The following is a 23,627-nucleotide window of genomic DNA, read 5'->3' as shown; positions in this document are numbered from 1 at the left end:
CCAGGTCTGACTCCTGCCTTTTTGTCATTGCCATTGTCTCTAACCCATACAACATAGCTGGTCTCACTACCCTTTTGTAGACCTTCCCTTTCACTCTTACTGGTACCCGTCTGTCACAAATCACTCCTGACACTCTTCACCACCCATTCCACCCTGCCTGTACTCTCTTCTTCACCTCTCTTCCACACTCACCATTACACTGAACTGTTGATTCCAAGTACTTAAACTCATCCACCTTCACCAGCTATACTCCCTGCATCCTCACCTTTCCTCTATCCTCCCTCTCATTCACACACACATATTCTATCTTAGTCCTGCTGACCTTCATTCCTCTCCTCTCTAGAGCATATCCCCACCTCTCCAGGGTCTCCTCAACCTGGTCCCTACTCTCACTACAGATCACAATGTCATCTGCAAACATCATAGTTCATGGGGCCTCTTGTCTGATCTCGTCTGTCAACCTGTCCATCACCATTGCAAATAAGAAACGGCTCAGAGCTGATCCTTGATGTAATCCCACCTCCACCTTAAATGCATCTGTCACTCCCACTGCAGACCCCACCACTGTCACACTACCCTCATACATATCCTGTACCACTCTTGCATACCTCTCTGCCACTCCTGACTTCCTCATACAATACCACGACTCCTCTCTAGGCACCCTATCATATGCTTTCTCCAAGTCCACAAAGACACAATCCATCTCCTTCTGACCTTCTCTATATTTCTCCATCAACACTGTCAGAGCAAACATCACATCCGTAGTGCTCTCTCCCGGCATGAAACCATAATGCTGATCACTAATCATCACCTCCCTTCTTAACCTAGCTTCCACTACTCTTGCCCATAACTTCAAGCTGTGACTGATCAGTTTTATCCCTCTGTAGTTACTACAGCTCTGCACATCACCCTTATTCTTAAAGATAGGTACCAAAACACTTTTTCTCCACTCCTCAGGCATCCTCTAATTTTCCAAGATTTCATTAAACAATCTGGTTAAAAACTCCACTGCCATTTCTCCTAAGCACCTCCATATTTCCACTGGTATGTCATCTTCCCATTCTTCATCCTCTTCATAGCTGTCCATACTTTTTCCTTACTTAATCTGTTTCACTTCCTGATTCACTATCCCCACATCATCCAACCTTCTCTCTCTCTCTCATTCTCTTCATTCATCAGCCCCTCAAAGTACTCTTTCCATCTGCTCAACACACTCTCCTCACTTGTGAATACGTTTCCCTCACTATCCTTTAGCACCCTTACCTGCTGCACATCTTTCCCAGCTCGGTCCCTCTGTCTAGCCAATTGGTGCAGGTCTTTTTCTCCCTCTTTTGTGTCCAACCTTTCATACAACTCTCCATATGCCTTATCCTTCATCTTCACCACCTCTCTCTTTGCCATACTCCTCATCTCCATATACTCCTGTCTACTTTATTCATCTCTCTGACAATCCCACTTCTTCTTTACCAGCCTCTTCCTCTGTATACTCTCCTGTACTTCCTCATTCCACCACCAGGTCTCCTTGTCCTCCTTCCTCTGTCCAGATGGCACACCAAGCACCTTTCTAGCTGTCTCCCTTACCATCTCTGATGTAGTTATCCAGTTATTCAGTAACTCTTCACTGCCCCCCCAGTGCCTGTTTTAACCTTTCCCTGAACTCCACCTCACAATGACCCTTTTTCAACTTCCACCATTTGATCCTTGGCACTACTGTCACACTTGTCCTCCTCTTCTTGATTATCAACGTCATCCTTCAGACCACCATTCTTTGCCACCTAACTATACTTTCCCCTGTCACCACATTACAGTCTCCAATCTCCTTCAGACTGGCCCTCCTGCATAAGATATAATCCACCTGTGTGCATCTTCCTAACTCTAGTCAATACCCAGGATTGTATTTAGTAATGAATGCCCATGTCCAGGACGGTTGTTGGCCCTATTCCTGGTATGAATGTACAGTGCCCCATCTACTCATCCAGGTTCCTTTTGAACAGTGTCATAGAGATGAAATGCTTTACATGATTTGGCAGCCTATTCCAAAGACATGGCAGTCACTGGGAAACAAATCTGTCCCTCCAGCACTTCCTATTCAATTCACAGGCCGTATTTAGGTCCCTGGAATGGGTAGCTCTAGTCCAGTTTGATTTATTGATGTACAGCAAATTCAATAAGTTTGGGTTGGAGATTGCTGTGTAAGCCAGGCATAAGTCTCCCCTAAGATTATACTGAGTATAATGACTGGGACTTTAGTTAGTCTGTGTGAGGCATGTGCAGGAGTCCCTTGATCTTCTTTATTGGGTGTTTAGCCTACTGAGGTCTCTCCAGTTTCTCCAGGTGCTTTGTGCAGTACATGCCAAAAGGGATGTTATACTCAATTATGGGCCTGATTAGAAAAGAGTACAGAAGGGTTATAACCTCCTTTGCTCTGGAGATGATGCCTTTGCTAATCAAGTGAGCTACATAGAAGGCCTTTCTTACTACAGTAGACACATGGTGGTTAAAGTTAAGGTTGGAGCCTACTTGTGATCCCGGATCTCTTACCACTTTGTAAGTACATAGGGCATTGTTGTTAATTTGATAGTGTGAAGGGGCATTGTTTTTACTGAAGGGAATGATGATGGATTTATTTTCATTTAGTTTGAGACCGTGACTAAGGCACCAGTTGTTACTCTGCATAAGACCCTCCTGAAGTATACTGACATCATTTGGGGATTCGATAACTGCAGCCAGTTTGCGGTCGTCCACAAATTTGGTCAGCCACAGCCCCTTAGTTTGGGTCTGAACATCTGAGAAGTATATACCAAACAGTAGTGGTCTCAGCACTGACCCTTGTGGCACCCTGCTTGTGACAGGTCTGCTGGTTGATGTGGAGTTACCCACTTTGATAGTGTGTGACTGGCTTGTGAGTCAGTTGGCAACCCATCTTACAACAAAGGGATTTACATTCAGTTTGCTAAGTTTATTGGTAATGCCTGAGTGTGGGATTGCGTCGAAGGCCTTGGCCAAGTTGATGTATGCCGTGTGCACAGATTTGCCTTCATCAATGGCCCTGATCCCATTTTTGAAGAAATTCACCAGGTTTAACAGGCAGGATCTGCCCATGATGAAGCTGAATTGGGTCAGATCCAGGGTTTGGAGGTCACCTATGTTTTTATTTATGAGGTCCATGATGATACTTTCCATGCCCTTACACATGAGAGTGGTCAGACTTACGGGTCTATGATTCCCTGGTTCTGTTGCTAAGCCACCTTTGTGGAGGGGAAAAACTGTTGCTGTTCTCCATTTTGCAGGAACATAGCCTGTAGTTAGTCTGTGATTGAATAGGGTACTTAACAGTGATGCTAGTTCATGTTTTAGTTTGTTTAGAAGACAACCTGGGATGTCATCTGGTCCATAGAGGCTGTGTTTTTTTTTGCCTTAGACAAGGCTTTAATGACCTGCTCTTCAGATATGTAGGGTGGGGGGAAGTTGGGGGCAAGGTTTGTGATATGTTTGGAGGGGATAAGGAAGTGAAATGTTCACCAAATCTATCCAACAGCAGGTTTTCTATCTCTGTGGGATCACTGTGTGTGATACCATTAGTCACTAGTTTGACACATGTTTAGGCCTACATTTTAGGCTGCATACATAGTTATAAAAGGCCTTATGGTTATCCTTGGCTGTGATAGCTATGATTTTCTCAAAGCTACCCTTAGATGATTTTGCATGTTGTCTTATTTGTCTGTTGAGGCTCAGGAGGGTACTTTTCCATTGTTGGGGCCTCGCATTAGTTTTCTTAGAGAGCAACGTTTTGCATTTGTTGTAAAGTTTGTTGATACTGGAAGTCCAGCAGGGCTGCTTATTTTTACTTGGGGCTCTGGCTTTGATTCCTTCTGGAACAGTTGAGTCTATATATTTATACAAGTGGTTGTACAGGGCTTTAGTGTAAGTTTTGGTGTAGTTGCCACTTCCAGCTGGGGGTGGGGCCTGGAATGCATTTATATGTTCCCCTAGGAGGGCATAGTTTGCCTTGGTGAAGTTTTTTAGTCTGACTTCACCCTTTGTGAGTTTTGGTGTTAGTGCCCGTTTGAAGGTGACTAATTTGTGGTCCAATTTAACTAATGAGGGTCCAACAGTTGCACTGGTACATCTGTTTGTCATGTTAGTGAGGACCAGATCTAGTATGTATGTTCCTCATGTTGGGTATGAACAATTTGTTCCAGGGAATTTGAGTTAACAAAGTCAAGGAACTTTTGCACTAGTGAGTTAAGTCTAGAGTACGTTTCCCAGTTGATTGTGGGATAATTGAAATCCCCCATGACCAGAGTGGCAATATTTGGATTGACTCCAGTTTGGTCAAGTAAACTTTGTGTGCATCATGGTCCATGGAAGGGGAGCCTATAACTTGCTATGACTTTAATGGTGGTCTTACCCACAGTAATCTGAACTTGAGTAACTCCATGGAGTTGTCCTATCGCATGGGAGGTGACTTTTTATCTCTAATATAGATAGAAACACCACCTCCATTGGTTCTCACATGTTCGATTTGCAGTCTGAAGGTGTGGAAGGCATTATAGCTTTGCAAGGCCAAGGTACTCCCTGAGGCCTCAAACCAGGTATCTGTGACTGCACAGAAATCTATATCCTCCAGTGATAGGAGTGCTTTCAGGGTGTGCAGTTTTTGGTTTAAGCTCCTAGCGTTTACCTGCATAACCCTTATTTTGTTATGATTGGCAATTTTTATGTCAGTAATTTTGTTTCTGTGACCTTGCCAAAAAAAGGCACTATGGGGAGGCAAGAGCCTTTGCAAGCAGCCAAAAGCCTAGTGAAGCCATATGCAAACGGTCTCTGGCAAAGCAGCGAGGTTTGTCGACTATGTCATCCCAGGCTAAAAGAAACTGGATCCTCTTGGAATGACACCAAAAACTAAGCCAATTATTAAAATTGATCATTTTTTATTTATACTGTGGCATCATTCAGGTGAGAGTAATATGCTGCTTAAGGCTAGGGACATACCTGCCTGGGATATACACTCAGAGAGCTCAGGTTTCTCAAACAGTCCAAAAAGTGTTCTACCAAGCTTTTTTGGAAGTTGTTCAAATGGGTCATATGCCTGAGATGTAGGAATGCTTCCCTATCTTGTGCACTCCTTATTTCTTGTGCACTCCTTATTTGCTGGATGAACAGCTGCTATATCATCTGACAGCTCTCTCTCCTGGTGGATGCTGCTTCAGTAATGGTATCCACTAGAGGATCTATAATCCAATAATGCCTATCCTTCTGAAGATGAAGTACCTTGTCAGACTTTCTGGGGTGTGCCTCTGTGAAGTTAGGTTCCTGCCATGCTCAAAGTGGACATGAACAACACCAAGGATAGAAGTGCTGACACCAAAGATCTGGATGGCTCTGATACCAAAACTGGAGCAACCATCTTGAATGCTGAAGACTCTGACACTGAAATTGCCTCCAAGTGGGCTGATGTTGTGGTTTCATGTTTCCATCATAACTGAAGGTCGCTGTCTCAAATCAGTCAGGTGCAAAATGGTCAGTACAGAGGTGCCGACACTTGCAGTTACCATACCTACAGGGTCTGGGCATAATATCTGCTCCAAAAGAGACTGAAATTGATGAAGCAGCAAGGACAGAAGAATGTGGGTCAACCCAATCCACCTTATAGACACTTAAGGATGGGATGACATCCATCTCAAATGAAGACTTAAAAAATGGCTTCATAATTCAAACAAATCCAAATCTGAGACACTCTTTTAATGACCTGGTAGGTCTAATGTATAAAGTCAATGGATGTTAAGGAGGAATGTGGACAGCTCCTATTCAGAGGAATGCTTAATTTGTATCTTCTTTGGTAAACAGTCTGAAATAATGATTGAACTGATGCAGAAAGTTATTGGAACCAGAGATGCAAAATACATTGAGGTCAGTGTTGACAGTAGATGCTGGGTGTCCATCATGGATATCTTTGGTGCTGAAGTCGTGTCTAGTTCTTCTGATTTTTTTCTTCCTCTTCCTTCTCTTTTACCTTCTCTATGTGCTTCTTGACCCCTCCCCCTTTTTTATTTCTTTGTCTTTATCTTCAGAAGAGTCAGCAAAGCCATCAAAATCAATTTAGTTTTTTCTTTTAGCCAAACAGTATGGCCCAAAGGCTTTGCATTATGGAGCAGTCCAATGTGTTATGACCTGACTCCAGGCACACCGAACAAAAATTGTTGGTGTACTGGAGTAGTACTTTATGGCCACACTGGCAACACTTCTTGAAGTCCTTTTCTGTGGCTTATTGTATAACAATAACAACAATAATAAACCAGAAGTAAGCCATGGTAGTAAAGTTAAATAATACAAATGGCTAACACAGAAAAAAAAAAAAAAGAAAGAAACACACAGAAAAACAAAGCAAATATCCCCTTATGGACATAACCAGTGGTTCAGCTACATGACTTCTGAATGCCCATGACTTCTCAAAATTTTACTGGTGCATTTATGCTAGTAAAGCCAAACTCCACTAGCTGTAGACATGCTATGTTCTGCCCTTTTTCTATTAATGTGTTACTGCAGTATATGTGGATTGCTTGGCTATATTTTAGAAACACAGAAATTAAGATCAAGCCAGATGTCCATCAGCATGAAAGTTCCTGCAAAATTATTTCAAATAATATCCAAATTAAAGGGTACAAAGGTCAGAGACAAAACATTCAGTATGAACTCCAAGAAACACCCACCAACAAGTCTTCATTGTATAATATGTTCAACTTCCTTTAGCAGAGGCCCATGACATATATGCAAATGACCAATTCATTGTATACCAGCATTTTAGTTACATCACTTCTGAATGCCTATAATTTTTACGTCTTTACTGGCGCATTCAGACCAATAAAGCCTGACACCACTAGCTGCAGGCTTGCCATTTTTTGTCTTCTTTATGAGCTTGTCAGTACGGCATACATGGATTGTTTGGCTATACCTTAGAAACAAAGAACTCAAGACCAAGCCTGATGAATGTAAACATTAAGATACTTGCAAAATATTCCAAAAAACTTTCAAATCAGAGGGTAAAAAGGTCACATGGACAAACCATTCAGTAAAATTGGCAGTACTATAATACTAAAACTTGCGTGCCTTTCTTCTAACATTTTGTTAGGAGATTTAATATAAAGTTCTGTAAAATAATGAGATAGTAGTTTTTTTTCTAATCAATGGTATCCTTTCTGTTTATTTATACATTTCACAGGGTAGCAGAGATTCAATTTCAAATGAATATACAAACATTATTATGTATCCTTCATTTTTTTAGAAGTTATTGTTTTCCAACTGGTTCTTTCAGCTAGACTCATTTCAGTCCAGGCCATTAATTCTGGTAATGATAGAACATACAAAGCAGCTTCATAAAAGGTGATAAATATCTTTGGTCCTTCCTGAAGGAAAATCTTTATTCTAGCTGGAAAAGTACATGTAGCTTGAAATTGCATTTCTTTAGTTGCTTTATGAAAGAAAGGCACTTTTTCTTTTCTCCATAATGTAGGTGGAATAGTTATTGTCAAATCTGATGTTGTTTTCTTCATATACAAAAAGGTTTTCAAATGCAATTTTTTTAAATTAAGTTATAATCAATATCTGAAATAAATTTAACAATATAACATCTTGGAGTTTTTGCAATTAAGTCTTTCTCAATATCTGAAGTAAGTTTAACAATAATAGATCTTGGAGGTTGTCCTTTTTTATCAAAAGTTTTGGACAACGATCTATGGGACCTCAATACTATGAGTGGAGGTTTATTTATTACAGTCTGCTTTGAAACAGTCCATTTTGCTATGTAGCTTATCCATTTTCAATTAAATATTCCAAATATTTGACACCAGAGTTTGTAGCTCTTTTTTGGCAATATTTTTCTGTGATGGTGCCTTGCAGTGACTCATTTTGCTTTATGACATTATGCTAACTTGTCTAAACTGACAGAATTTTTTTCCAGTCTTCTCAAAAAAAAAATGATCCAGTGATTAGTAAGTATTTTGGAGGATTCTTTTCTCAAATAAAGTCCAAGTGGATACTTGGAGATTATAAAATCCTGTTAGGTTTCCTATAAGTCTACAATTCCTCTTAAAGATGTTAGCAGTTCACAGTCTTAGTATGCCCCCACAAACTGTGCTTTCTAGCTTGGTAGAGTAGTTTAATGTCTGGTCACTGTTTGTATCACATAAAATTCTTTGTGGAGCTCTTCCTTCAACTCTTGATTCTGAAAATATTGTACTAAGAAAGTATTTATCAGAATATAATGAGCCTGTTGAAACTTATGTTCTGTACCAAAAAGAAAAAAAAATACAAATACATATTATGTGTGCAATAAGACATATTACACAACAAAGGAAAAATATTGATAAATGTATAAGCATTTTTATAAGGCAAATACTAAACAAAGACTTCCAGGATTTAGAGTACATCCAAAATGTATGCAGTTTTGCTTATATTTCTGTGAAAACTCGAAACTGCAGAAATCTTTGTGAGTTTTCTACATGTCTTCACTACTTGCAATAATCCGTATTTTGCTTTGGACTCCGTGTATAAATGAAATGTTTGGAATTTTCTTGATGTTTTTGAATAATTGTAAAGTAATTTCTTTCCTTTTCTTTTCTCAGGTCCCCTCTGAAAACAGGGAAGGTCATAATGGGTAACTTGTTTAACAAAATACAAATAAGTAAATAAATAACATATTTTAGTGTTATAATCAGTTATATAGAGTCAAATGTGTTGTTGGGCTATCTACAAGTAATTCATACTAAGTTCAATTTATTTTATTTTATGTATTTTATTTGTATTTGTTTTCCAGGTTAGAGCACTGATCTCTATGGACCTTTTTCAGATTAAGCCTGGGAGTGCTGTCTGGTTATATGACTTGCTCAGAGTCATACAGTGCAATAACATGTAGTGAGGTGGGCTATCCCATCCAAGCTGAGTACATGTTCAATAGCCTTTAGCTGATAGAGGATCACAATTAGTTCACAGATTTATGTGTTCAAAAAATGGATTCCAAGGAATTCATCTTGAGATAAAAGCTTAAGAAATGAACACTGGAATCCATTTCAAGAACCAATAACAAGCTGGAGTTATGATCAGTGACCTGATCTAGAGTTTAAGCTGTCCTGATATGTTACCAATTAAACAGGAAAGATATGTAGGAGCTGGAACTGCACTGCAGCTTTAAAAGCTATAACACATTTAGCACTGCCACACAAACAGTGGCCAGAAGTGAAGTACACCATTCATCAGACATTTTTTAAAAGCTATTAGACACTTACAAGCTGATATCCTTGCATCCATAGCCAGCTTTAGGCACCAGCAAACCCTGCAGTCGCTGGGGCCCCCCTGTTCCTGGGGGGCCCCCAAATACAGCAAGTTATTTATTTTGATATCTTGTAACATGTCTGTTAAACTAACAAAAGCTAGTACAGCAATTGCATATACTTAATAAATCAGGTGGGTGATAACGAAATTATTTATATCTCCTTTAAAATTCAAAGCTATCTCTGGTTATTGTAACAGTGTTTTATCAAGTAACAGGCTTCACAATCCCATTAAATATTTTACCACTACCATAGTGCCTCTGGCTTAGTTAAACATTGATTGGTGGATATTCTGTCCACTAAAACTAATAACATAGCCAGGTTTAAATACTTGCAATATCTGTGGCCGCAAGGGGGCCCCTTAATCATCCTTGACTGTGTGGGGGCCCCACAAAAGCAGCTGATAGATAGGAAAAATCAGGAAAAAATGTATTAATTTCCTGATTATGCTGTTTAACCTGAACAGGGCTCTGGTATGACCATGTTAGGATAAAGCTGGTAACGAACATAAGCAAGATAAGCAGTAGAGAGATCAGCAGGCCAGAGTGACTAACGAGTGCAAACTTTGTATTTTAAGAAGAGCTGATGATTCCAGTTTTCAGGGATGTTTTTTTTCAGGGAGTTTTATACATATTAGTAGAACAACAGATACTACAACTCGCAACTATTTTGCTGAAGATTTCAGCATAATACCAAACATAATAGCAGAACAAAGGCTTAAAATCAGGAAGATTTTGTAAATATTACTCTAATTCACTTCAAAAAGTTAATAGAATAACACTTTTTGCATCAACGTGCATTTTTTGCACAATAAGAAGTATAAACCTCTGATACATGGAATTATTGACTGACTGTATCCCTGAATTATTTATTTGCAAATTAAACTTTTTATGAAGGACAGATCAAAATTATAAGCAAAATCAAGGAAGGTCCGTGTAATCAGAGACTGTGACAGGTATGCATTACTCCTCACCAAGGTAAATAAAACTGACTGCTGCTGTTTGACAATTCCTAAACAGCATTCACTGATCTGGTGTGACAGTACCAGTGTTGTACAATGTATTGCTATTTTCTGAAATAAGTACAAAACTAGTATTGCTATGGCATTTGTGTGTGTTTGTAAAAAGTATTACTGATTGTTATCTCTGCATACATGTAATAATGCCAGAACTCGTACACATTCTTCTGGGTATCAGTGAAAAATGTAGTGAACAAGTAATTATATTTCAAAAGTAATGCATAAAATATATCACAGAAGATTCAAACACTTCACTCTTCAAGGAGTCTGGTGGCCTCCCCTCCCTAGACTGTATAAATTGAAACAGGGGGCTCCCTTAATCATCTTGACTGCGTGAGAGCCCCACAAAAGCTGTTGCTGGTTGGAGAAATATGGAAAAAAAATTTATTAATTTTCTGACTACAGTCTTTAACCTGAACAGGGTTGACCCTGTTAGGATAAAGTTGATAATGGCCTGTGCTCCTAACTGCACTCATTCTAAAACCAGCCCTGTTCAGATGTGAGTGTACAGAAAGCTGGTCTATTTTATGGGCGGGGGGGGGGGGGGGTTTGTGGTTACTTCTTTACTTTTCATTACAGTAAAACCATTGAGGTTTGCACATGAGTTCATTACAGTTTTTGTTTGGACTGAGGACAGTGTGGTCATTGTTTCTATTACTTTTCTCACAGACCTCAGAGGTGTACAAAGAAGGCTACTGTAGCTTGTTTAGGGGCAGTGTACTGTCTAGGAGAAACAAAGTAGAATGCATTACTGTAATCATTTTTTTCAATTTCACATCAGGCAGGTATACAGGTAGCTGCCTTTGATGGGTAGGGTTGAGAAGTGAGGAGTCATGCTATGTATATGTATGTCAGCACTCACTTGAAACACATGACTGTGGCAGTTTGAACCTTTGCTTTCATCCCAGTCTAACACCAGAGGGATGCATAGGCAGTAACTGTTTTTTTTTGGGGGGGGGGGTTAGGGAGGCAGACCGTATTCCCAGATTGGATCTATGTATCCAGACAACAAATGGCTGGTTAGTTTGCTGTGAGCTGCTATTTTGTCATCTTTGAATATTAAGCCTTGGGCATAATTTATGTCTTCCTTGAAATAAAAAAAAAGGCTGAAATTATTTTTTTACCCATGTTTTTTGTTTAGGACACCATTGAATTAAAAGATTGGAAAAATGCTCTAAAATGCATCCCAGAACACCTATAATACTGTGGCTTCTTGGACCCTGGCTTAACTGGGTTATTTCCTAAATGGTTATTACTGTGCTATCTTGGTCAGGAAAGGTGAGTTGAAAGGATGCAAGGAAAACTAACGTCGAACAGCAACTATGAATTTCTTTCCTTAATCATAATTTCTGTTCAAGCCATCATTGGATGAAAAGATTATGTAAAAAGAAAGAAAACTAAAATGCACTTTAGAGCATGGTGTTGTTGTCTTTCGGCTTTTCCCGGTTAGGGGTCGCCACAGCGGAAGTCCGGTCCGCTAATGATTGGCAGTAGATTTTCATGAACGCCGAGGTGCCAGCTCGATGTTCAACTTTCAGTGAAGGCATGCCCATTTATGCATGTCTTTCAAATGCCCACCCAACTGCGGGGAGGACATGCAGACTTCACACATAAGGCACTCCCCGCACTCCAGCCGAAAATCAAATGGGAGAACCTCTTGCTGTGAGGAAACAACGCTACCGCTGCACTTTAGAGCATATAAACAGCATTTCACCTAAGTCCACACCCATACATAGACTTGTTATAATGTATCACTGTTGTAACTAAAATACCAGTAACTATGAATGTCTCTCTGTGAGATAGGCGAACACAGTGTGGTACATAGACCTGTTGTACTGTAAGAGCATTATAGCTACAGGTCATTCTGTACATAGTACTCCTAAAAGTTTGCAGCATGAACTAAAAGGGTGTTTTGGAGGGGTGGCAGACCATGACAGGGTGATACTCTGATGGAAGTGCCTAGGGGGCCCCCAAACTTAACATTTGCTGGGAGCCCCCAAAATGCTAACACGGACCCTGCTTGCATCTGTATTTAAACCATAAGGTAAAATTAAATGAAAATATTAACTAAAAATAACTTTAAGACATTAATTATACCTACAGGAAGATAGAGTATAAATTCAAGACATTCTTTCCCTGAAAAAGTCAATGCATGCCCTCTCCAACATTTGTATTGTTTTACTAAGCAGCCCACTACTGTTCTGAAGCATGCAATCATTGCCAACAGACATGCATAAAGAAATGAAAATAAGTGTTTAAATCAGATTTTTGCTTAAGAGTGTTAACATAACTAATGGTAGCTACCTTATTAGTTTATTTTTGATACCAGGTTGACTGAATGAGGTAGATGTTCAACTTCTGTGTGGGCCTGAGGAGAAAAGACATGCTATTGCAAACAGAATACATACATTGTATAAAGTTAAAGACACTGTTAGTTTTGCCTTACAGAAGATAAATACATAACAAGTCACATGTTCGGCTAATGATATTACAAATACTGACAACCAATAGTGAAAAATACTACATCAAAGGTAATAAGTTCAATGACTGGCTTGAACAAATTTATTTTTTCCATGAATGGTTGACATAAACCTCCATATTATAGAAAGGAAGATCATATGGAGTATGCACATGAAATCAGCATGACATAAGTGGCTTATTAGTTTAAAGTGATGAACCTGGATTGAAATAAAAGCCTGAGTACAAACTAAGCCAACTGGCTGTAGTGGAATTGATTAGTTGAGATCTGCTTACCCACTGAAAAGAGAAGGAGAGAGAACACCTGGCAGAGCCCATCTGCTTTTGCAAGCAGCATGCGGCACCAGGTCCATACCTCTCAACCTCTTAGAGTAAGAACTTTGGACAAAGCCATAAAAAGTGATACAAATAGGGACAATTTTGAAATATTGCTCCTACAAACTTAGAAAGTTAATAGAATAACAGGTTTTGCATTAGCATGACTTTTCTAAAGGGTATAAAGTCTAAAACTCAAATGTCTGTCATATTTTCAAACTTCAGTCTTCAATGATTTACCATAAATTTGCCAGAAAGCCAAAATTTTATGAAAAATTAACCAAAAATATAAGGCAAAAATCTGGACATTTTCTGAAAATCTGTACAGTTGAGAGGTATGACAAGGTCAGATGTTTTGTTTTACTGAGCAATACTTGCACACTATGGATGTAGAAGAGTACACAAATTGTTAGGGTTGTACCTACTAGGCCCATCTTTGGTGGTGTTTAGGTTTAGAGGAACATGTAGAAAAACTTATATCTCCCACAGTATGACTGGCATGATCCATAGTTCTCACCAACCATTTTGACTGATGTCTTTTAAAGCCAGAAAGAGGGAAGAATTAATAAAACAGAGTGGGATGCAGGGTCTTGATTACTCCTAGAGCTACTGGAAGTGAAAAACATGTAGAAATAAATAAGATAACCTACATACCATGGTAAAAATCAAGATCTTGCACCAGCTATGGAATTTTACCCACACAGTAAAAGTGGTTAGAAAAACATTCTACCTTGCACACCTCATCATGAAGGGATTCACATCCAGATCCAAGGATGTCATTGTACCCCTATATTCCTCCCTCATCAAACCCATGATTGAGTACAATGCCCCATTTGGTATGTACCTCACCCGGCACTTGCAACAGCTGGAGAGACCACAAAAGTACCTCACCAAAAGGATCAAGGGTCTCCAACATATGTCTTATTCTGCCAGACTAAAGAAACTTCAGCTCTATTCAGTAGCATACCTGCTCCAGAGCTGATCTCTGCCCTGACGTACAAGGCCATGTCCAATCAGGATCTGATGGACATGCTCCACCTCAAAATCCAAATCCATCAGGACCACAAGAGCTAAAGACTTAAACATGAATAGGACATGCTGGAAGGATAGATTCATAACCCAGAGGCTTCCCATGCTTTGGAACAGGATCCCAGTTTCACATCTGTGTCACTGCTAGACAGGGCACAGTAAACCTTCATTGTGTCACTACTAGACAGAGGCACAGTATTCTAGATTTATTCTGTACATTTTCAGATAGCCTAGTACTATACTATGAAACTATGAAACTATAAGAGCTAGCATATACAAAAACAAAAGTTTTCTCATGGCAAATTTTGAAATTAATCTGATTTTGTGCATTTAGCCACAGCAATGCACATTTCATATTTATGATCATAACAATAATCTGTGCGGTAGCATACCAGAAAAGAGCATTAGAAACAAACAAACAAGCAAACAGTTGATCACGTAATACTCTCAGAATGAGACATTTGACTAAGGAGTGCCAAAATATAGGATCATGGGATCATAGAAAGTTACTAGGCTACTGGCCTTGAGGCCCTTATAGGCCTAGTCAAGAGTTTAGCACATATATAGACAAATCAGCACCAGATGCCCCTGTCCAGCAGGGACACAGGTGGAATCCCAGGGATGTAGTTTCTATTTCCCATCCAGTTATCCAGGTTGTGCTTAAAAAGGAGTGAAGAGGTACTCTGCTTGACATGGAGAAGGAGTCTATTCCACAGATGGGGGAGTCTCTGGGACACAAAGCTGTCCCACCAACAAGTCCTATTGATGTCACAGACCAGGCTGAGGCCATGTGTGTGGGTTACTCAAGTGGAGCTTGACTTGCGGATATGCAGCAGTCCCTTCAAGGCAGGGTCCAAGATTGCCTTGTATGCCAGACAGAGGTCACTTCTCAGGAGTCTGTATGAAACAGAGTAGAGGGATAGGGCTTTTAGCCTATCTGTGTATGGTAGAATTTTGAGGCCCTGGATTCTCCTGGTGAGGAACCTCTGTGGTCTCTCCAGCTGCTGCATGTGCTTTGCATGGTACATGCCGAATGGGGTGTTGTACTCAATAATGGGCCTTATAAGGGAAGAATACAGGGATGTTATGACCTCCTTGTCCCTGGATGAGATATCCTTACTTATGAGACGGGCCGTGTAGAAAGCATTCCGTACAATAGAAGCAACATGGTGGTCAAAAGTCAGGTTGCTATTAATCTGGGTGCCCAAATCCCTCAAAACTGACTGTGTGCTTAGGACATTGTTATTATTGTGATAATTTGTGGGGATGTCACTCTACCCAAAGGGGATGATGGTGCATTTTTTTTGTATTCAATTTGAGGCCATGTTTCTGGCACTAGACATTTGTTTGGGTGAGACCCTCTTGGAGGATGTCCATGTCACTAGGGGAAATGATGACTGCTCCCAGCTTGCAGTCATCTACAAACTTGGTCAGCCACAGCCCACTGGTTTTGGCTTGCACCTCAGAAAAGTATATCCCAAATAATAGAGGCCCCAAGACTGAACCCTGGGGTATGCCACTCAATATGGGTCTACTGCTTGAGGTGGCTTCCCCTACTTTGACTAGGTGGATTTTATCAGTGAGTCAGTTAGCTACCCATCTGATAACATATGGATTGATGCCTAGTTGAGAGAGTTTATCTATTATACCCGAATGGGGAATAGTATTGCATGCTTTGGCCAGGTCAAGGTAGGAGGTGTGCACTGCCTTTCCCTCATCCATGGCTTTGGTGACTGTCTCAAAAAAGTTGACCAAATTTAACAGACATGACCTCCCCTTGATGAAGCCAAACTGTGTGGGATCAAGTGTTTGGAGGTTACCAATGTCCTTGTTAATGAGGTCCATGATAATCCGTTCCATGGCTTTGCAGATTGGGCTAGTTAGGCTGATCTGAAAGGTCTATAATTTCCTGGATCGGTGGACACTCCACCTTTGTGTAAAGGGATGACAGTGGCTGTCCTCCATTCTGCTGAGACAAAGCTGGTACTCAGGCTTTGGTTGAATAGGGCAAGTAATGGTGCTGCATGTTCCTGCCTGACTTCATATAGGATGCAGCCTGGGATGTTATTGGGTCCCATGGAGGATGTATTTTTTGCCTTTGAGAGAGCAGTGATGACCTGATCCCTAGATATAAGGGAAGGGGGCAAGTACTGGGAATGTCCTGATTTACTGATGGGGGGGACAGAGGGGTGAATTTTTCACTGAATCTGTCAGCCAACAAGTTTGCTATATCTACAGCATTTGTATATGTGATGTCCTTGACCACCAGTTTTGAACAGATCTGGGTGCTACCTTTGAGATTACACATGTATGTGAAGAAGGCCTTATGATTGTCTCGAGTAGATGTGGCCAATTTAGACTCGAGGTTTGCTTTGGAGGATTTCACTAGTGCTCTTATTTGCTTGTTTTGGCTAAGGAAAGATTGCTTCCAACTGGGCACCTGCTCCTTCTTGTTTCTGGACAGCAATTTTTTCCTTTTGTTATAGAGTTTATTTATTGCAGATGCCCACCAGACAGGTTTACTCTTCCTTGCGGAGGATGATTTAGTCCTGTCAGGTATGTTTGATTCCATGCATCTATATAAAAGGTCGGATAGTAATTTGGTATAGTTTTGGATACTGGTGCCAGTTCCTAGAGAGGGGGAGGGGGCTGTGAAGCTGTTTATACTATCCCTCAGGAGGCTGTAATTAGCTTTGGAAAAGTTTATTTGTTTGACCCTAGCTAGATGGGGGTCAAGGGAGATGGTGACTTCGAAAGTGACCACTTTATGGTCCGATCTTACAAGGGAGGATGATACTGCAAGGATGCTGCAGTGGTTACTCATGTTGGTTAATACCAAGTCCAAGATATTATCATCTCTTGTTGGGGTATCAACTAGCTGTTCCAAAGCATTTGCATTGACAAAATTGAGGAATCTCTGGGCATTTGTGTTCTGGCATGAGTAGTTCTTCCAGTCTATGTTTGGGTAGTTAAATTCACCCAGGATCAGGGTAAAGGGTTGAATCTTGATAGATTTGAAGAGGTCTAGATAGGAAGTTTGGGCATCTTGAGTCAGATTTGGGGCCGGTAGCTAGCTGTGATTTGTATAGGGGTCTTGTCAATGGTTAACTCCACCTGGAGTGTCTCCTGTGCATCATACTGTTTAACCAGCCTGGATTTGTGTATGTCTTTAATATATATTGAAATGCCACCTCCTTTGGCTTTACTAACCACAGTTTGGGGTCTGAATGTATGATAGGATGAGTAACCAAGTATGGCTGGGGTGCTCTCTGCAGCTTTGTACCAAGTTTCTGTGACTGCTCAGCATTTTCCAGGGTTAAGAATGCTTGCAATGAGTGCAGTTTCATGTTTAGACTCCTAGCATTTAGCAGCACGATCTTTAATCCGGGTTTTGTTGAAATTTTTATGTTGGTAGTTTTAACCTCATCACTTTTTCTAAAAAAGGCACTATGGGAGAGGCAAGTGCATTTGCCAGAAGCCTGAAGCCCAAGTGAGACAGATGCAGGCCATCTATGGCAAAGCATCGTGGTCTGTTGATCATATCTTCTCAGTCTGTCAGGTACTGGATCCCCCTGGAATGACACTAGAAACTAAGCCAATTGTTAAAGTCAATCATTTTCTGTTTGTATTGAGGCATCATTCTGGGTGATGGTAGAATACTGCTTAAGGCTAGGAACATACCTGCCTGGGACACATATTCAGTGAGTTCAATCATGTCTCTCTTTATATAGTCCAAGGTGGTATGTCTCAAGTCATTCACACCAACTTGGACTATGACAGAGTCATAACAGTACCTGATGTTGAGAGACTTGAGTGCGTGTGTGATATGGTGGATTCTGGCCACTGACAGACAACTAACTGTGACTTTCTTCTTATCCAGCCTGGTGAGAGGCACATCTGTGTGTCTCACAATGGAGTCTCATATGACTAATATGATGGGTTTATGGTTAAGCCTTAGTAGTCGTGAGACACATGTGTGTGAACTATGCATGGTATGTGGTGTGGAGGGCTGTGGAGATCGCTTGTGTTTTTGCCTCTGAGGTTTTTGCCTCGGAGGTTTCCCTTGTTTGGGTATGTTTTTGTTGAGAACTTCCACATATGCAGGTGTGCGTTGTGTAGGTGTGGGTGGTGTTTGAGGTGTAGTGATTGTGTTGACAACCTTCTCAGTGTCAGATATACTGGCTTGTGAGGGAGAGAGCATGGACTCTAGGTTCCTAATGTAATTACATTTCTCACAAATTGTGTTCCTAGGTGGTAGCAGTAGGTGGTTGTCTGTGTACATAAGGCAGTTGCTACACTGTCTTAGGATGCCCATATATATCAGACTGGCAGGGGAAACTGTAGGAAATTGTCCATCCATATGTCACTGTTCAGGAAATAGAAGTACATTAGTTTGAAGAAGCATATATTTCTTATATATTAATAAGAAGGGTTAATTTCCAGAGAATGCTCATGATGCATCTGTGCAGTAACAGAAAACTGGTTCAAGGCTCCCGAGAGCACCCCAGCACTACCAGGTTACACCTTATACCATGTTTTTCGGCCTCAAAACTTGGACCAAACCACAAAAGGAGGGGGAGTATCAATATTCGTCAAAGATACCCACACCTCCAGGTTGGTGGCACAGCACAAAGCATCAGAGACTATCCATGTGCAACTAACAGTGGGTAAAACTGCCTTCCAGTTTATAGCCTGCTACAGACCACCCTCCCAAACCCAGGAACCCCACTCGGCCTTCCTGAGAACATATATGAAAATATAAAATATGAAGGTCTCTCCAAACACCATTATATTGGGCGACTTCAACTACCCTAACATAGACTGGGAGCATTACTGTAGCTCCAACACCCTAGCCCAATGTTTCCTAGAATTTATAAACTCAAATGCTATGGAACAACTTGTTGCCACTCCCACAAGAGGGGAAAACATACTGGACCTGATCATCACCAACATGGGGACTCTATGCTCGAGACCAGAAGTGTATCCCTCACTGGTAAGATCAGACCATAAACTAATCTCACTAGATATTCACATCCCGACCCCAGACCCTGCCCAGAAAACCACAGTGAAAAACTTCTCTAAAGTAAATTTCACACTCCTCAAAACCGAGGTGGAATCCTTCAAAGCCCCCGGGCCTGTGGAAAATATGGTCCAAACCGCAGAATCCTTTATAAACGCATTCTATGAACACCTTCAGGAATGCATGGATCATGCAATCCCAAATAAAACCAAGACCCAATCCTCCAAAGTTAGGTGTCCTGTCTGATGGACCCCAGCCATAAACAAACTATACAATAGAAGGAGGAAGCTACTACATGATAGAGCAAAATCCCAAAAAGGGAAGGCATCTCTGATCAGTATTAGCAAAAGCTACGGGCACTCATAAAATCATCTAAGGCCAGCTTCAAGAGAAAAATTGCACAGGACACTAAGGATAATCACAAGGCTTTCTTTAGTTATGTTAGGAACCTGGGTGGGAATTCCCAGATATGCTCAGAATTAGTCCAAAATGATAAAAAATACACCGAACCCGCAGACATTGCCAACATCCTAGCTGACAGGTTCAGTGCAAACTTCTCCCCCCCTTCCCCACCAAAAGGGAAAATATCTATCCCAGCAGAGTGCTGCCCCCCTGACATCTCAGATGCTCAGGTAAGAGCCGCCCTCTCCAAAGCAAAAAACACAGCATCAATGGGACCAGACGGTGTCCCGGGCTGCATCCTACATGAACTCCAAGAAGAACTAAACCCAAACATAAAACTACTGTTTAATCTCAGCCTTACTACAGGATATATACCCAAAGAGTGGTGTACAGCAACAGTGGTCCCTCTCCACAAAGGTGGTGCCTCAACGGATCCTGGAAACTATCGCCCCATAAGCTTGACTAGCTTGGTCTGCAAAGCTATGGAAAGGATCATCATGGACCTCATAAATAAAGATATTGGGGACCTACAGACACTGGATGCTACCCAGCTTGGCTTTGTTAAGGGCAGATCCTGCCTCTTAAACCTGGTCGATTTCTTTGAAACAGTCACCAAGGCCATTGACGAGGGAAAAGTGGTCCACGCAGCCTACCTGGACCTTGCAAAAGCCTTCAATACAATACCCCACTCGGGCATTATAGATAAGCTCACCAGCTTAAATATAAACCCCTATGTCACTAGATGGGTTGCAAACTGGCTCAAGGACAGAACCCACATGGTTAAAATTGTTGGAGCCATGTCAGACTCCAAACCAGTTACAAGTGGCATCCCACAAGTCTCAGTCCTGGGACCTCTCTTGTTCAGTATATATTTCTCGGAGGTACAGGCTAACACGGAAGGACTGTGGCTGACCAAGTTCGCAGATGACTGCAAACTGGGCGCCATAATCGACTCTCCAGCCGACACAAGCGTCCTACAAAAGGGCCTCATAGAAACAGACAACTGGTGCCAGAGCCATGGCCTCAAGCTAAACACCAAAAAGTGTATAGTCATCCCCTTTGGCAAAAACAAAGTGCCCACAAATTACCACATAGGTGGCAATCCATTAAGTATGGAAGAAGTAATTAGGGACCTGGGGACCCAAGTTGATAGCAATCTCTCATTTGACAACCACGTGGCCAAAGTGGTTAGAAAAACATTTTATATAACCCACCTAATCATGAAGAGATTCACATCTAGATCAGGGGAGGTCATCGTGCCTCTTTACTCATCCCTCATCAGGCCCATAATTGAGTACAATGCCCCTTTTGGGATGTACCTTACCAGACACCTGCAGCAACTGGAAAGACCCCAAAAGTACCTCACCAAGAGGATCAAAGGGCTCAAACAGATGCCATATGCTGCCCGGTTAAAGAAACTCCAGCTCTACTCAGTGGCAAACCGCCTGCTCAGAGGCGATCTGTGCCTGACGTATAAAGCCATGTCCAACCCAGAATTAATGGACATGCTGCACCTCAGAAAATCCAAATCCCATCGAGCTACGCGCTCGAGAGACTTGAACCTCAGCACTGAAACAAATAGGACATGCTGGAGGGACAGATTCATAACGCAGAGGCTCCCTTCACTCTGGAATAAAATCCCAGTCCAGGTGAGGCAGAGTCCCTCATTGACTCTCTTCAAGAGGAATCTTGATGAGTGGATGGGAGATAATAGGTTTACCCTGGGTATCACTTCTGTGTCACTGTTAGACAGAGGCACAGTATACTAACCTCGAAAAAGGGCATAGCAAAATTCATTTAAAATGGGTGGCCAAAGCCAAACACACTCTGGCTAGGCTTATAAATGCCCTAGGGCAGATAGCCTAGTATGAACCTATGAACCTATGAACCTATGCAGATTCTGCAGAATGAGTTGGATTTTGAATAATTAAGTGATACTTACACAGATTTATTGCTTTTGGTTAGGAAATTGTCCTAACCTGCCCTCTTTAAAAGATTTTTGTGAGTAAGGATCTTTAAGTCATTAGCTAGCTTGTTCTGACTCTAGAGTGGCAAATGATGTTATCCCCAAATGAATTTCTACTTCTGAAGGAGTGAATGTTCCTCATATAGCAAAGCCTTAATTCTGTACTTGTATCACATTAAGTGTTGGCTTAGTAGTGATATGGCAATGACACTGAGAATTTTAGTTCAATAATTAAGAAATGATTTAGTTAACTAATGTTAACTTGGTTAACACTACTTCAGAAGGGACACGAAGAACTATTATAATTGTACAACACTGACTTTTACTTATCATACATAGGAGTATATGCAAAAAATACTAGTCTTAGAAACTATACAAAGCAGGACAGAATATGATACATCACCTAGTAATAAATGAATGACGGAAGACAGCACTGAGAGAAAATTCAGCAGTAAATATTATGTATAAATCACAGTTTATAAAAAGTTTGTGTGCTTCACACTAAGGAGCACTTAAAATGCAAGTATTATATGTAGTGTGTGATGTTAGTCTTTCATATCAATCATAGCAAAGTTAATATATGCATCAAATTTCAATTTGCAAGTGCAGTTTATTTATTTTGTAAGTTATATATGCTAGGATGCTTTACAATGTGTAAATAAGGAAGGTTACATTAGAAATGTTCTGCATTTAGGTCTCAGGAGTACAGTTGTCTAAGTAAACTTGCCGTAAAAGTAGATGCTTGAGTTAATTACTGGTGCCTAAGTTATAAGGGACATCCTGCCATTTTTCAAAGCTTTAGTAAACCTTCTTCATGCCCCAGTCATTGCCCTGAACGAGGGAAGCAGGATGAACTCAGTTTTTAATGACAGTAAGCGAAGGGGAGAATGGGTCAAAATTCAGAAGCTCCAGGAGAATAGCCTAGCAAAACTTGTTCTGGACATAGAGAGAGAATGTAGTTTGTAGTGCTTTCTAGAGGTAAACACACATGAACAGGTTGCTCCCTCTAGTATACTTCTATAGTCAACTTCTTTCCAAAGAGCCACAGAAGTAGCCATAGAAGTAACTTGTTATGGTGAGAATTACTAAAAATGCAATATAATGGGACAACTTTTGGAATGTGTCTGTTTAGACCTTGCTTGTACCTTTTTTTCTTACCTTCATAGGAGATAAACAGCTGGTCAGCCATTCTGAATGTTTTTATCCTGTCAATGTAGTATGCAAGTTGTCTGTGGACTTCCAGACCATGTAAAAGTTTTTTTAACTATGTGAAGAAAACAAGAAGATGGATAGCCTAGTTTAGTGTAATCCTTGAAACAACCTTAGGCATAGGTAAGAATTTATTTATTTTATTTTAGTGACATTTGATTACCGGGATAGTCCACTGGGCTAAAGATGGCCCATTTTCATTGGAGGCTAGGAGAGAAAAGCTCCACAAACATAAGAGATTTGAGAACCTCCTATTGAAACTTTAAGAAGTTGCATATTTTAATGTAACCATGAATATTGACTGTCATCTTTTTGTACATGTGGAGCTTTTCTCCCCGGGCCTCCGCTGAAAATGGACATGTATCCAGTCGGACTTTCCCGGTTAACAAATGTAAAATAAATAAAATAAAATAAGATTAAATACTTAACAGTGTAGATCTATTTTATACTAAATTTTAGCTTCTTAAGGTGAGAAAAGCTGATATGAAACAGTCAGACTTGAAAATCAAGATCAATTATTTACAAAGTTTTAGCTTCTTAAAGAGAGAGAGAGAACTGATATGTGACAGCCATTAACCATTATGCAATTGTATAAGCAATATATTTACATAGTTGCAGTTACACAGGTGTAAGCTCAGATGAGAGAAAAGAATATGTGGGGTTAAGAGTAGGGTTATGGGGGTAGAAGAGGTTGGAGCATGGGGGTGGGTGAATCTGGGTAGTTACAGATACATGTGAAACAGAGGTGTTTGTGTAAGGAGGTTTTAAAGAGTGCCAGATTTTGGATAGACCTAACATGTAGTGGGAGAGAGTTCCAGTATCTAGCTACGGAGTAAGAGTAGAGTAGCTGGCCAGCTGGTA

This window comes from Protopterus annectens, chromosome 5.part0, assembly GCF_019279795.1.
Source record: "Protopterus annectens isolate FY-2018-M chromosome 5.part0, PAN1.0, whole genome shotgun sequence".
Taxonomy (NCBI): Eukaryota; Metazoa; Chordata; order Ceratodontiformes; family Protopteridae; genus Protopterus; species Protopterus annectens.
This window is presented reverse-complemented; position numbering follows the sequence as displayed.